Source organism: Solanum stenotomum, chromosome 2 (genome assembly GCF_019186545.1).
Source record: "Solanum stenotomum isolate F172 chromosome 2, ASM1918654v1, whole genome shotgun sequence".
Taxonomy (NCBI): domain Eukaryota; kingdom Viridiplantae; phylum Streptophyta; class Magnoliopsida; order Solanales; family Solanaceae; genus Solanum; species Solanum stenotomum.
Window position 1 is genome coordinate 48,524,611 of NC_064283.1, and position 15,471 is coordinate 48,540,081.

General features: G+C 34.3%; 1 protein-coding gene and 1 pseudogene across 2 annotated transcripts in view; one reads left to right on the forward strand and one right to left on the reverse strand.

Annotated features, from left to right (window-relative positions):
• Window positions 1–15,471, reverse strand: part of LOC125857072 (ATP-citrate synthase alpha chain protein 2) — a 1,178,350-nt gene that overhangs the window by 865,560 nt on the left and 297,319 nt on the right. The gene's annotated exons all lie outside the window — the stretch shown is intronic.
• Window positions 185–2,110, forward strand: LOC125856042 (polygalacturonase At1g48100-like; annotated as a pseudogene).

The following is a 15,471-nucleotide window of genomic DNA, read 5'->3' on the forward strand; positions in this document are numbered from 1 at the left end:
TTTATATATTTTGAAACCCCTCCGGAGATTATATTCGTCATGAATAATTAATGACATTTACCACATTTTGCAAGTTACCAATCTATGGTTTCTATGAAATTGGCTCTGAAAATGTGGTTACAAGTTATACTTTTACCACAATGAGTAACGTTAAAACTGCTAATAAGCAGGCGTTTGAAGCCGCATGGTCCCATCACAATAGGTATTCCTTGTTGGACCGATTTCATTCTCTGGCCCATACTGTCAGCACAACATTTTATTTCAGGTAACTTAGTTCTTGATTCCTCTCTTCTAAGATTTTTCTGTGCTTCATGGGCTGCTAGTAGCCTATTTCTCAAACCTCCTTGAGTTTTATTTGATTTTCATGAAAGAATTTTGTATTTGGTTAATGTCGAGAAGAGTTCAGCCACATCTTGATCTGATCATGTCAACATCACAAGAGTTTATGGAATATAAAGCATATTTCTATTACCCTTTATATTGGTATCAACTTCGATTTAGGATAGAGTAGCTTTGAAGAACTGAAATTAAACTTGTATTGTAGAGTCCCACAAAATTTTAATGTCTAGAGTAATATCTGTTTTAAATCCACTCCCCTTATATCTTTTGCAACTAAATGGTACGATCATAGCTCCAACAAATGCTAAAGCTTGGGGTTCAGGCTTTTTGCAATGGCTTGACTTCACAAAACTAGTCAGAATTACAATTAAATGGAGCGGCAAGATAGATGGAAATGGTGCAGTTTGGTGGCATGATACCCTATTTGATGATCCTATAGAAGAGGAATCAAAATTAATTATCCCATCAAACAACACAATGCAGACAAGTCTTCCGATTCCTGTAATTTTTGCTTGATCCTCAACTATTTCTTCTACATATGTTGTACCCTTTTCAATTCCTTAATTCTGATCACTGTCAAAATTTCTGGCAGCTAAACAGTTCGCTTGCTGGAAGAATGCCAGGCATTAAGCAAATAGTAAGGACTACCAACCATAAAAACGTTCAAGCCACATATGTTGTGTGCATTTTTTAACGCGATACTGTTGTCATGCAGGCGCTTAGATTTTATGGAAGTTCCAATGTTACAGTCACAGGCATTACAATTCAGAATAGTCCACAATGTCATCTCAAGTTTGACAACTGCATTGGGGTATCAGTATACAATTTCAGCGTCTAATCCCCTGGTGATAGTCCTAATACTAATGGAATCCACTTACAGAACTCCAAAGATGTTCTTATCCGCAGTTCCAATGTTTTATGTGGTAATTAATTTTCGATTTTTGCTTAGCTCAGGAGATCGATATCCTTATTAGCAGTTCCAATGATGGAAAACACACTCACCCTCACACATTTTTGGTTCGTGCAGGAGATGATTGTATTTTAATACAAACTAGATGCTCAAATGTTTATGTACACAATATAAATTGTGGACCATGACATGGAATAAGCATTGGAGGGCTTGGTAAAGATAACACTAAAGCTTGTGTTTCAAATGTCACTTGTGAAAGATATCATTATGCATAACACAATGAATGGCGTAAGGATTAAGACATGGCAGGTATGGATACCATTATGTATAATCCCAACATTTCAATAACCATTTTTCGAGTTTTGTGTTGGATAGGTTTTATTAACTAATTCCAGGATTTTGATCGATACGGTGAATTCATACAACCAAGTGTATTGTAAAAGAAATACAATCATTTTGAGTGTGCAGGGTGGATTAGGGTCTGTGCAAGGACTAATGTTCTCAAACATACAAGTTTCTGAAGTCCAAATACCAATTGTAATTGATCAGTTTTATTGTGACAAGAGCAAATGCCAGAATCAGACATCAGCAGTGGCTTTATCAGAAATTAACCATGAAAAAATAACAGGAACTTATACAGTAAAACCGGTGCATCTTGCATGCAGCGACAGTATGCCATGTATAGACGTGACCCTGAACTACATCAAACTAAAACCATTACAAGAGCAATACCATATGTATGACCCATACTATTGGCAGACCTTCGGAGAGTTGTATACTCCTACTGTCCCTCCAATTCAATGCCTGCAAGTTAGTAAGCCATCAAGCAGCATGACTCAAACTAATTATGGTCCATGCTAAGCAGCACGAGTAAACACATATATTATTTATTTTGGTGTTCTCCATGAAAGCAACATGAGTGCTGATTCTTAATAGGATTAGAACATAGAGTATGTCTTGTTTTATAAGCATTACTTCCATCCTGTTGAAGATTTCTACAGTATACGGTATGTTAAGACACTTCCCTTCGTCCAAAACTATCTTCTGGTGTTTGTTGGAATGATTACTCCACTATACTATATGCTAACAGAGACAGATCCAAAAATTGAAGTTTATGAGTTTCCATCACAACCTCGAAATAATATATTATAATTATAGAGTTCACCATAAAATATTTAGAGATATTTAGTGGATTTCTTAATACATATCACATGAATTTGTAGCTTATAAGCTAAGTCCACCATGATAAACCAGTTACAATCAAAAGCTCAAGGATTTGTGTCTCGAGATATTAATTGTTTCTTCAAATAATCTATCACTTTGGAGACTAAAAATTGGTAATTAAAGGGGTAAGAAATGCAACAGTCCAATCAATTTCGGATTTGTGTGGTTCACGAACGGAAAAAGGGTTAAATATCTCTCTTAACTGACAAACTTGATTTACATATACCCATCATTATATTTTTTGTTCATATATACCTTCCATTATACTTTGCCATAAATTTGTCCTTAATTTTTAAGGAGGGACATTTATCAAACCTAGAATCAAAGGATGTTGACTCCTATGAGTCCACCAAACGTCAAGGGACCAACTCCTTGAATCAAAATAGTTAGACCAATAAAGAACAATCTTTAGAGAAGAAAGTAAAGGAACAAACGATACTTACTGATGTGTCGACATTAGACGACACATTTGACGTTTTTAACTATGAATAAATGCAAGTTCTTAAGCAACAATTGTGTTAATTTAATAGTTTTTATGTATTTTGTACATGAAATTGAAGCAAGACAAAGATGTAGTTTGTGGAAACCTTAACCACCCAAAACAAGAACCTATATTAGAAAAAATAGAATACAACCAAATAAACAACGATTTATCGTGGAAAACCTCCTTGCTCAAGGAAAGAAAACCACCACCTACACTTCGTAGGATTTCACCAAACTTCACTAACTTCAAAGAACTATTTTAGATTACAACTCTATAATCAAAGAAACTAAGAGCCTGATTGGTATTGTTGTAGAAAGGCCAAAAATTATTTTTTTTGAGAAAGAAACATTTTTTTTTGAAAAATGAAGTGTTTGAGAAATCCTTAAAACTGCTTTTAAATGAAAACAAAAACAGTTTTTCTGTTGTTGGGAAGAAACTAAAAATTTCTATTTCTTAAAAAAAGAATAAGCAGGGAATTATTTTTTGAAGACTAAGATATCCCTCCCATATCTACATATTTTCCAATATATCTCTTATTAATTAATTAGCAAATCTCCTAAGTTTGGTTAAGTTTCATTCAAGAATTTTGTTTTTATTTTCATATAATAATATTTTTTTATTTTATATAATATACTATTAATTTATATTTTATATATCATTTTACGTATTATTTTACAAAATTAGAAATAATGTTAACCAGTGCACTAGAGGAAATTAAACCTTGATTAAATTCGTAAATAATTTAATTTATATATTAGAATTTGTACACTTAATATGAGAAATTATATAAGTGTTTAATGAAGGATTTCAAAATATAAATGGAGTGCAATTACAAGTTTTTAATGAAACGATTTGTAATTTATTATTGTAAGAATAATTCGGACAAGAATTTTGAATTATTTTCGTAACTAATTTTGTGGTTTGTGTTTTGTCATATTTAATTAGTACTCAGAATCTTATTTCTTGATAGAGAAGGAAAGAAGCCTGTTTTATCTACATTTTGGACAAGAAAAGAAGTGTCTATACATAGAGCTCTTTCTAACCTAGAAAGTGACATAAGTTTCCGAGCAATACTAATTGTCCACCTAATTTTTAGTAATTAATTTGGGATCTCTGCAGAATTGGAGTCCATTTGAGAGGTATTTCTCAAATTAAATTTGAGTACATTGTATGTTTTATGTGAATGTATTTGTTGTCCATTATTCATGTAAATAGTATGTTCCTGGAATGCTTTCCATGATTATTACATTCCAACGATACATGCTACTATTACTTCCCTTATGAGCAATCGATGCAATTTCCTAAACTTAATTAATAAGTGTTTTATGAAAAGCTTTATTCTGTGAGAGTTGTTTTGTAGAAACTCTGTATAATAACAGGCAATTTTGAGGCACATACTGTTGAATATGAAGGAAGCTAATGATTGAAAGAGGTCCAATAAAGCTGTCTAATGAGTTTACTATTGTAGAGTTAGAGTCACACTAGGACTAGACTACTAAATCCTAAATTATGTACGACTAAGCTGATGTATTGTGTATGGGGATAAAGTCGACTGGGATAAGGTATTTTAGTTATAGTAATACTACTCATACAAACAATATATTTTGTACTGTAGTAGGACTGCTAAGATAGCTAGTATAGAACTCTTCTCCTATATGAGGAGTATGTAACTCAACAGTTTAATCATCAATATAATCCTTGATTTCTCCTAAATCCTTATGTGAAATTTCTACATGGTATAAAATATTTAAAGTTTCTGTTCTTTAATGTATGTATTAGATCAAAATCAGAATAACAACAATATCAAATTGCAATGACCTTTTCTACTAACACTATATCGACCTCCTCACTTCACCATCTTTTTGCATCCTGCTTCAATAAACTCAACCCAACAAACTATCTTATATGGAGGACACAAATATCTTTGTTGATTCAATTGATGAGATTAACCTACCTCATCACTAGGAGCGAACCAACTAAAGGTACTTGTTCCACTGGACAAACTACTGAGAAAGTTGTAGTAGTTGAGATGGGTGTAGAAGACAACAACCATATTGATGACTAGGAGGAGAAAAATATGTTGCTAAGGAGTTGGATTTCAGGCACATTGACAGAAGAAAGTATGCACCTGATTGTAGGCTGCTCAATTGCCAAGGATATGTGAGAATTCTTGGAAGAAGCTTACGTTCAAGCAACGAAAGATAAGGAGTTCCTACTCAAAGAATAACAACAAGGTATTAGGCAAGGAACCAAAAAGATTGATGAATATATTAAGGAATTCAAAGGCATATGTGATGGTCTTGAAGCCATTCACAAATTTGTGGATGAATATAGCAAAGTAATTAATCTTGCTAGAGTTCTAGGTCTCAGGTATAAGATTTTCAGAACTTTCATGCTAGGTAATACATCATATCCCACTCTCAATCGATTTGTTAATGCTCTCAGGGGTTTTGATATGAGGGATGATGACTAAGAAGTGCCACAACAAAATTAGAACATGGCATTCTCTACCCAAAGGGGAAGGGGAAGAGGAATCTACTCTCAAAGAAGAGGAAACAGTAACTTTGATTCCAGAGGAAGAGGCTTTAAGCAATATAGACTAGGAACAAGTTCTTATAATAGTAAATATGAACCAGGCCCTCGGAACAACCCTTCAAGTGGAAGTCTGGATAGGAACAACTATGATGCATGTAAAATTTGTGGTAGGAATAACCATACCACTGTTAAGTGTTTCTACATGTGAGACTACTCTCACCAAGTTGCAGATGAGCAACCATAAGTATTGGCTGCTATTAATCTATAAAACACTACCGATGACACCTTGTATGTGGACTCAGGAGCAAGTAGTCATATGAAAAATAACTCAAGTATTTAACTGATCTAAAACACTACAATGGACAATATAAAATCATTATTGGGAATGGATAAAAGTTAGACATAACAGATGTTGGGAACATATCAGGATTCGACCTAAAGATAAAAGAAGTTCTAGTAGTTCCAAAGATTAATAAAAATCTACTCTCATTTAGTAAAGTTGCAAAGGATAATTGTTGTAATGTTGAGTTTGATGAAACTAACTTTTTATAAAGGACAAGAAGACAAGGACATTGTTGGCCAAGGGATCTAAAAGAAATGGACTTTATGGTTTGGAAGATACTTTATGCTTTAACTATTGCACACGATTAGAACACATCATACAACATGTGGCATACTAGATTAGGACACCCTAGTTTGAAGCCTTTAAAAGTTTTGGGTAGTAATAGTTGCATCAATGTTAGGAGTTGGAATAAAATGCCTACTGTTTGTTCTAGTTGTCAGTTGGGTAAAAGTTGTAAACCTCCATTAGGTTTGAGAATTAAAACTGAGAAGAACCTTTATTGAGAATTCATTGTGACTCATGGGGACCTGCTCCTGTTGAATCTATATTATGTCGTTTTTGTTGATAATCACAAGATATACATGGATTTATCCACTGAAAAAGAAATCTAATTTTTGTGAGGTTTTTGTAAAATTCGAGAAAATGGTGGAAAAACAATTCTCTAAAGAAATTAAGATATTTCAGTGTGATGGAGGTGGTGAGTTTATCAAAGAAGACTTCATTTGGAAGATTGTGTCATTGTGAGACATATTTCATGCCCTAACGTACCCGAACAAAATGGAGTTTCAGAAAGAAAACATAGGCATATTGTGGAGACTGCCTTAACTCTACTACTTTATGCTAACCTACATTTGTTTCTATGGGTTGAAGCTTTCCTCACTTCAGTGTTCCTCATTAATAGATTTCCCTCCTTAGTCCTAAATATAGTGACTCCATTTGTTAACTCATATGGAGATCAATCTGATTACAACAGCCTAAAAGTGTTTGGGTGTAGATGTTTTCCACATATCAAGGGTAGCAACAAGTTCACTCTAAAGACTTACCCTTGTCTGTTCATAGGGTACAACAACTTACACAAAGGATATAGATTTTATCATCCCTCTAGAAGGAGAGTGTACATATCCAGACATTTGTTGTGTTTGATGAAAACACATTACCCTATATGTTTCTCAAAGTTAATCTCACACTATCATTGATGTCTCACCTCATCTTGCTACTTTTCTTGAACTTTTCTCTAAATGTCAGGCACATGATAATCATAATTCAGAGGAAGTACATGATACAATTACGCAAGTTCTTAGTGAAAATTCTACTATAAGAACCCTTATACTCCTTGAGGATTACAGTGTTATTGACCCATTATGTGTTGTGTCAAATGATAATCATGAGGAACGGGTTGAAAGTGATGATCCATACAGTAGTATTCAGACTCCAACTACAGATTATGGATCCACTAGTGGCAGTGAGGAACATGTTACACTTACAAGTCATGTCAATAAGCTTCATTAACCTAAAGATTCTACACTTCAGTCAACTACTTTAGTTGATGTACCAGTTGATTATCAACTTGACAATACTACACTACAATTAATTAATTTAGTTGATGTACTAGTTGAGGTACTTCCTGCACCACAAGGGCATCATATGATCACCAGACACAAGGTGAAGGAACATAACCAATCACTTGTTGCTCGCATCAGCAATGAAATTTTGAGGGAACCAAATAGTTATAAGGAAGCACTAAGGTCACCTCACTGTCTTGCACCAATGTAGGACAAAATCAACGCTTTACATACTTAAAATACATGGATATTGGTGCCTAAATCTCCAGTTATAAACTTGGTTGGTTCAAAAAGGGTGTTCAAGACAAAATTAAATGTTGATGAAACAACTAATAGATACAAGGCCATACTTGTGGCTAGGGGTTTCTCGCACTCGAAGGGATAGATTTTGAAGAAACATTTAGCCTTGTGGTTAAAGATAGAACTATTAAGGTGGTTCTATCCATTGTTATTAGCTCAAAGTGGGAAGTTAGACAACTAGATGTCAAAATGCCTTTCTCCATGGTTTCCTACAAGAGGAGGTGTACATAAGTCAACCTCCTAGATTTACTGATCCCAGGTATCCTCGGGATGTGTGTCTACTTAAAAAGGCAATGTATGCTTTTAAACAAGTACCAAGAGCCTGGTTTGATAGGTTTAGGATACATCTCTTACACCTTTGTTTCATTTGTAGTAAGATAAATCCCTCCTTATATACATTCCAAACTCACAAAGGCGCAATATTTCTCTTGTTATATGTAGATGATATGATTTGAAGTTATCTATCACATGTCTCAGAGTTGGTTCTACAACTTGAGAAAGAGTTTTCTATGAAAGATCTTGGCCCTTTACACTTCTTTCTAGTAGTAGAGGTTAAGTATTTTGAAGGGGGATTCACTTAAGACAGAGTAGGTATGTTGCTGAGCTGCTGGACAAGACAATGACCTTGACAAAGGCTGTAGCCACTCCTTTGGATGAAAAACATGGCTTACAAGAAGTTGTAGGAAGTCTTGCAAATGCCCTCCTTATACAGAATGACAGTAGGGAGTCTTCAGAACTTGAGCCTCACAAGACATGTGTAATACCTCATATTAAGAAGAAAAGGTATATAAATTGTTAATGAGCAAAATATTTCTTTTGTTAAAATTAAATGTATTGCTACAAATAAAGAAAATAGAAAGTTTGGAGGCCATAGCCCATATAACTCACGTGAAAAAATAAGGGCTATGTTGAAAATTTTAGAGGGAAAGTAGTCTTGGTCAGCAACTTTTGAAAAAAAGAAGAGAAAAAAGGTGTGGGTTTAGCCTTTCTATCTAACAAAGAAAGCTGGGAAGAGAAAGATCCTTCACACAAGGCCGTTAAGTAAAAAGAGAAGGAGGAAACAAGATAAGTTTCTAAACTTGAATTATAGATGTGATTTGTATATTCCATGACTATAGATTGGGGTTCAGAGTTGGAGAATCACGAGTTAAAGAAATGGAGAAATTTCTTAAATTTTTAGGAACTAACAGAGTGCATTTAACTATTGAACTATAAGCCTTTGTATATTGGCTTACATGAAATAAAAGTAGGTGGATATTAAGGTTTTGCTGAAGAAGAAGCAATATAACTCCAACTTCAAAACATGAGAAATATATCAATATCATAGTATTGGAAATTTAATTGGTTAAAGAGCTGAAAGCTTCAAGCAGCACAAAAAAGAAGAAGAAATTAATATGTATGACATCAGATTGATCAAACACTGTGTGAATATTCGAATAGATTTGAATTCCACACTTGCTTCGCGTAAAAGGTGCACTCGGTAGAAAGGTCAAATGTCTAGTTAATAAAGTATTTTTCTTGAGTTATCGTCCAATGATTTTAGATTTTGTTGGGTAAAAAGATAAATTATTGTTGCTAGTAAACAATAGGCAGTGGTGTTGCACCAGGTGCGTATACCTTTTAGTAAGGAATTGGAGAAACAAATTCTATAAATAGATTTAAATGTATAAGGATATGAGATTATGAAATTATTCATAGCATATATAGATATAAATTGATAAATGGAAATTCAATAATGAAACATAGAGGGTTGGACATTCTAAAATTAGTATGAAATAGCTTGTATGAAGAGGTTAACACGAAATTTTTATGAATGTGATTATAAATTTATCAAAGGAAGCTTTACAAATTTCTTGAGGTGACAATTTTGGTATCTCAACACGAGTAGTGTGAGTAATAATCTCATCACAATTCGTATTTCACAAATTTCATGATTCTTACATGGGTTATAAAGTAAATGTGTTACCGACTATTTTGAACATGCATGTGGGAAAAATCTCTTACTTGATATGATACTGAAAAAATTATTTGAGATGATCTTATTCTTACAAGATATGAGTAATGTTATTGAAAGGGTTTTACACTTATTTGAGAAATAGTATTTTGACCTGTGATTGTTAAACTTTGAAATAATATGACTTGATAAGATTTAAATGCTCCATTCGATTTTCAAATGCTTTCACTAATTACAAGAAAAGTATAAATGGGAGTAGATCTAGATATATCTCGTAGCTAACAACGGGTTCATTAGACCTGATGCACCTTGGAGATTACCGATACAACCCTTGCTAGTGGGAAGGTAGAACTACCATATCGTTACCAATATCCATTCAGTAGGAATACCAATCTGAATATTTAACTCCTTTATGAGGAGTTCACCGTTATTGATTACTTTTTAATTAGATGGCCACCTTGATTACATGATTCATCCTTGGAAACCAACCAAATATATAATATTGATATGAAAGTGTTTTTATAGAGTTTGTTTTTAAATTTTACATTGTTTTTGCTCATATGATAAATTAGATTGAATATTGTTACCGTTTTTGAAAGGGCATTGATTTCATTAGGTTGATTAACATACTAGCATATTTTATAACTTTCTCCTCATTAAGTGGTAAGTGTTATTACTCTCTGAACTAACGTCCCACTCCTTGCTAAATATTTTTGTAGAGAACTCAAGTGGTATTGACGAGTATTTCATTAAGTGAGAATTGGTAGCATTTGGTAAACTCCGCATTGCTTTGCGTTGCAAGAGATTTATTGAATTTCTATATTTCTTTTTTTTTTTGAACTCTTAAATTCTCTCCATTTGTCATTCCCTATTTAGAATCATGTTTATTCCTTCATATTGTAGTCAATGGCTAGTTATAAACTTCTTTTTTTAATTGAAGAAGGATTGGTATCATTGTGTGGCGATTGAATGTTGATGCATATTGGGTTATGAGATCGAGATGTTATTAGATGTATTGTTGATTTCTAAGATATGGAAAAAATGGATAGGCCCAAAATCAAAGAAAACTCTGCCTCATTTTCTGTAGATTTATATTAAGGCTTGCTTTGGGATTGTTTCCTCTTAGCGCCGGTCACAAACCTAATTTGGGTCGTGACAAAGTTGGTATTAGAGCCTAAGTTATTCCTATGACTTATGGAGCACAAGTTAGCAGTAGAATCTCAATTATGGTTATGTTGCCGGCTATTTCTATAATCGTGATTCTTCGAGGACGTGATAGGATGTGTCTTGTCTTCCTTTGTTACTCTGCCATGTGTGTGCGACTAATAGGGTCAACTAGATGAATCTAACAATGTTACCTATCTATCTATCTATTACATGTCTTGAACTTATTCATTTCATAACAAGAATATTCTAATGGTTCAGAGGTATCAAGGGCCACCTTTGTGAACACTCGTCCCCTCCAATTAAGGGGAGCTAACTGAAGTAGTTGAAAAGTCCAAGAAAAAGGTCGTAATGCCACTTTGAGGAATTCTCATGCAAACATGTGAAATTTGATATATCTCTTTCCGGAAAAAGCACTACTCTACCACTTTAGAATTATAAGAGTGTTATTGTTAAGACACATATGTTTCTGTAATGAGTCACCGATATTAATGGACATAATGAATGGAGTCAAGCAAGAAATAGGTCCCAAGACCTTCTTCAACCAGCTACAAAGATTCAAATTTTCAAAAGAATATGCTTGGAAGTTTCTAAAATATTAAACCTCCAAGATTCGTAGGTTTTAACAACTCAAATATCCTAGAGATTTTTGGTAAAGATTCTTGGGTGAAATATTTAAAGCTTTGTGAGTTTTAGCATGTTCCAACAAGTGTATTTTTGATCTGACCGCGTACAAACAGTGAACATGTCAAATTAAATGGTATAATATTGTATAGTTAAGAATACCAATAGGAGAACACCATCGATAGGAGACGATTCACTAAGCTTTATATGGATTGTTTCTTTCGTGACCGTTGAAAGTGTGTAACTTGATGAGAAGTTTAAGAAATTTGTTCAAATAATAAATTGAACCAATATATGACCCAAATTCTTCAATAGGTTAGATATGCTTCCTCTTTATTATCTAACGAAGTATTATTTAGAGGTTTGCTGGAGGGTTTGTTAGCCCATAAACCACCTTACGAATGAAGACCTTAACTTACTTTGAGGTAGTTGATATTGCTAAGGGATTGGAAATATGTAATGTGATAAGTTGTCAGTCAAACAGTCATTCGAGAAAGCCAAAACTAAGAAGTCCTTCTATGAAAATTGTAGTAAAGAGTTGGAAATTGTGAGTTCAAGAAATTAGGCAATACTTTTATTGATTTCTACTCCTCTAGGATATTTTTCTTTGGTTCGACATGTATACAACGCTTGTCAACATAGAATTGAGGGAAAGGATAACATAACTAATCAGATCATCTTTATATTGTTTAATTGATATGTCATAGTGTGTGAATAAGTTATTTTCCTCGCAGAATACTCTCAAATGCCATGAGAAGATAGTTGAATTCAAAATCAGTGAACCTATTTTTTCAAAAGAAGAAAAAAGAAGAGAATGGGAGTTAAGGGAATAAGAAATCTTGTATCTTTTATTGTTGTGACTTAGTGACCAGTGAAGAAAAATTTGTATGCTTCCTATCTATGGTAACAAAAATGGTATGTGGTAAGTCATGAAATAGACCATAGACCTAGTTGGATAAAACCCATTCGTGAGAGAATTAGATTGTGTTTTCTATGGATTTTCTTCAACTACCGCCCATACAAGAAGTAGAGTTTTGGTAATGATTTGGCAACTGACACCTAGCCCATTTTGATACCTCCATATCGTATGATATTAATATAGTAAAGTGAGCTAAGAAATAGTTGGTGGACCAACCGAAAAGTGCTCTATAGGACTCAATTGTACACAAATATCTTGTGAAAAAAAAGGGCTCAACTACTTGGGAATATTATTGACTACTAATAGTTGAACTCTGTCACGATATGCAATAGTAACCATTGTCTTCTGCAAATGACTTATTTGATTAGTTACATGGAACCACCTAATTCTCAAATATTGATCCTTTGGTTGGTTCTCATAAGTCTAGAGTTGGACGAAATATGTTAATATAGCTTGCAAAACTCGATAGAGGCCTTAAAAAGTTCTTTGTGATATCTTTTGGACTTACATATGTTCCAGCCGCTATAAAGACATTACTTGGAAGATTTGTGCCAGTGGTTAGTGATTGTACTTGAGTGTATTCTCTTGGCTAGAATGAATAAAAAGATAGTCTCAATACTTTGGTTCAGACACTACAAGGACTCACCCTTTTTGAGCTTGACGGTCTTCAAAAAGTATATGTTTGGAGATGTCTTTAGAAGGACAATGTAACTAATCAACTAAGCACAAAAAATTGGTGCATGAAAAAAATTGAGCGGAACCTACATATTTTCAAGATCTATTGACCACCATACAAGTTTTAGTGCTACGGATAGGTTATGAGAAATTCATGGTGCTTTGTGATGCTTTTAGGGTGGAATTGAAATAAGCTCTCATATAGAATGATCGTGTAATAGCTTATGTTTCAAGAAAACTAAATTTCTAGGAATAGAACTATCTGTCTCATAATTTAAAGGTACTCTCAATAGTACTTGTTGTAGAGGCTTAGATGTGCTATATATACGGTGAAACCAATGAGATTTATACAGAGTACAAGAGCTTGGTATTTATGTTCCACAGGAAAATTTTTAGTCTTCCATTTTCACCACAGGAGGAAACTAATCGATGATTATAAAATTTACTATTTGGTCTCACATGGAAAATGAAAATATTAAGGCAAATGCATTGAGAAGCGAATCCATGGGCTATTTGACATATAGCTCTTGCGAATAGATTTATGACCTAAGATGTGTACATACTTGAGGATATGGATATCAAAGAAACTCAGAGACATTGTTGGCTTATGTTCAGGCCAATTCTTTATTTGTATAGCACATCGAGATCACCTAATACAAGGAGGAGAACTGGGTGAATATTGAAATAAGGTTATAGTGAGTAAAGACATGGATATGAGTATTGACAGTTATGTCGCTTTTGGAGTAAGTGGATGATTATGATGATCCAATATAAATGTTGAAGCCATACCTCTTAATACATAGTAGATCCTAGATCTACTAAGACACCTAAAGCAAGTGTACTGGTGGGAACTTAAAAATAATGATATTGCTAAGTTCATTTCCAATGGCTGACTTGTGAACATGTTAAAGAATCCTAAGAGGTTATGACCCTATGTGGGTATTTGTAGATCGACTTGCGAAGCCATTACACTCCTTACCGTTAAAAACCAAATAAAATGGAGGAACATCTGTTGAAGTATAGATGAACAAAATTGACTGACTCCACAAGTCTCAGTGCCTATCATATCTAACAGAGTATCATTATTCACTTCACACTTTTGAAAAGCTTTCCATGAAACATTGGGTGTACAAATAGATTTTAGTACTGTTGTTTGTCTATAGATAGACAGACGTTTTGAGCATACAATACAAATATTAAAGGATATATTAAGATATTGTATTTTTTATTTTCAATGTGGTTGGAATGTTTACTTACCATCAGTAGAATTTGCCTACAAAAAATAACTTACAATCAAGCTTTTAAAGGACTCTATACGAAACCGTGTATAGTAGATGATGAGATTTCCCCATCAAATAGTTTGAAGTTGATGCGGATAATGTATTACGATTTGGGATCTGACTTAGTACTGGTTGCCATGGACAAGGTCCAGTTGATATGACAGAAGTTGCACATAGTTTCAAATAGATAAAAGTCTTACTTATACAAATGAGAGGAAAGTGTATATAGATTAAATAGTTGGATACCAAATGTTCCTTGTAATCCCTCCATAAGAGGCATTAAGCAATTCAACAGAAAGAAAAAAAGAAGCTAAATCGAGCTCGGGATCTGTAAGGCCATGTAACACTCCGAAACAGACCAAATTTGCAGATTTTGAGAAGTTGCAGGTGCAACCCACGGTTGCCATCCACGTACCGTAGGTCAGGCCACGGCCCGTGTTGGTGGTCCATGGTTTACCACTTCAACCCCTTCCTAAACCCAGCTCAGAAAATCAGCTAAGTCTTGACCCATGGACAGACCTACGGTCTGTAATTCAGACCACGGTCCGTGGTCTGTATCCGTGGATCAAGACCCCTTTACCCAGCCTCTGACACAAACTACAGTCGACCTGCACGGACCGTCATTCGATCCACGGTCCGTAAGTCTGACCATAGATGAGGGTCATCAGCTAGTTAGCTGAAAATTGTTGATGGGTCAACTTCACATGGTCATAAATTTTCGCACAAAAGTAGTGTATCCCATGAACTATGATATGATAGATAATTGAATCCTCTTTCCGACAGCACCGAGTTTGCTTAAATCCGACCTCCGAGTAATAGGTTATGCTCGTTCTAGTGAAGCGTTGTCGGACAGACTTGACCAATTACTCCAATCAATGGATTGTCGATTGACCTACGGCCCATCAATCCTGTCCGTCAGTCACTCCGACATAAATTAAGTCAGGGGTCTTTTGGTCTTTTCCTATTTCGTTGGACCCCTAAGATACGTCGTTTAGACCCTAAATCATGAGGTTTTAGTCAGTTTAAGCCTAGAAATATAACTAGAACTTATCTAAGTGAAATCATTAATAAAAACATAGAAAAATTAGAGCACAAGAGGAGAAAAGAGGTCAAGAACCCTAGTTCAAGAATGTAGCAAGATTTCATCACCCCCAGCCC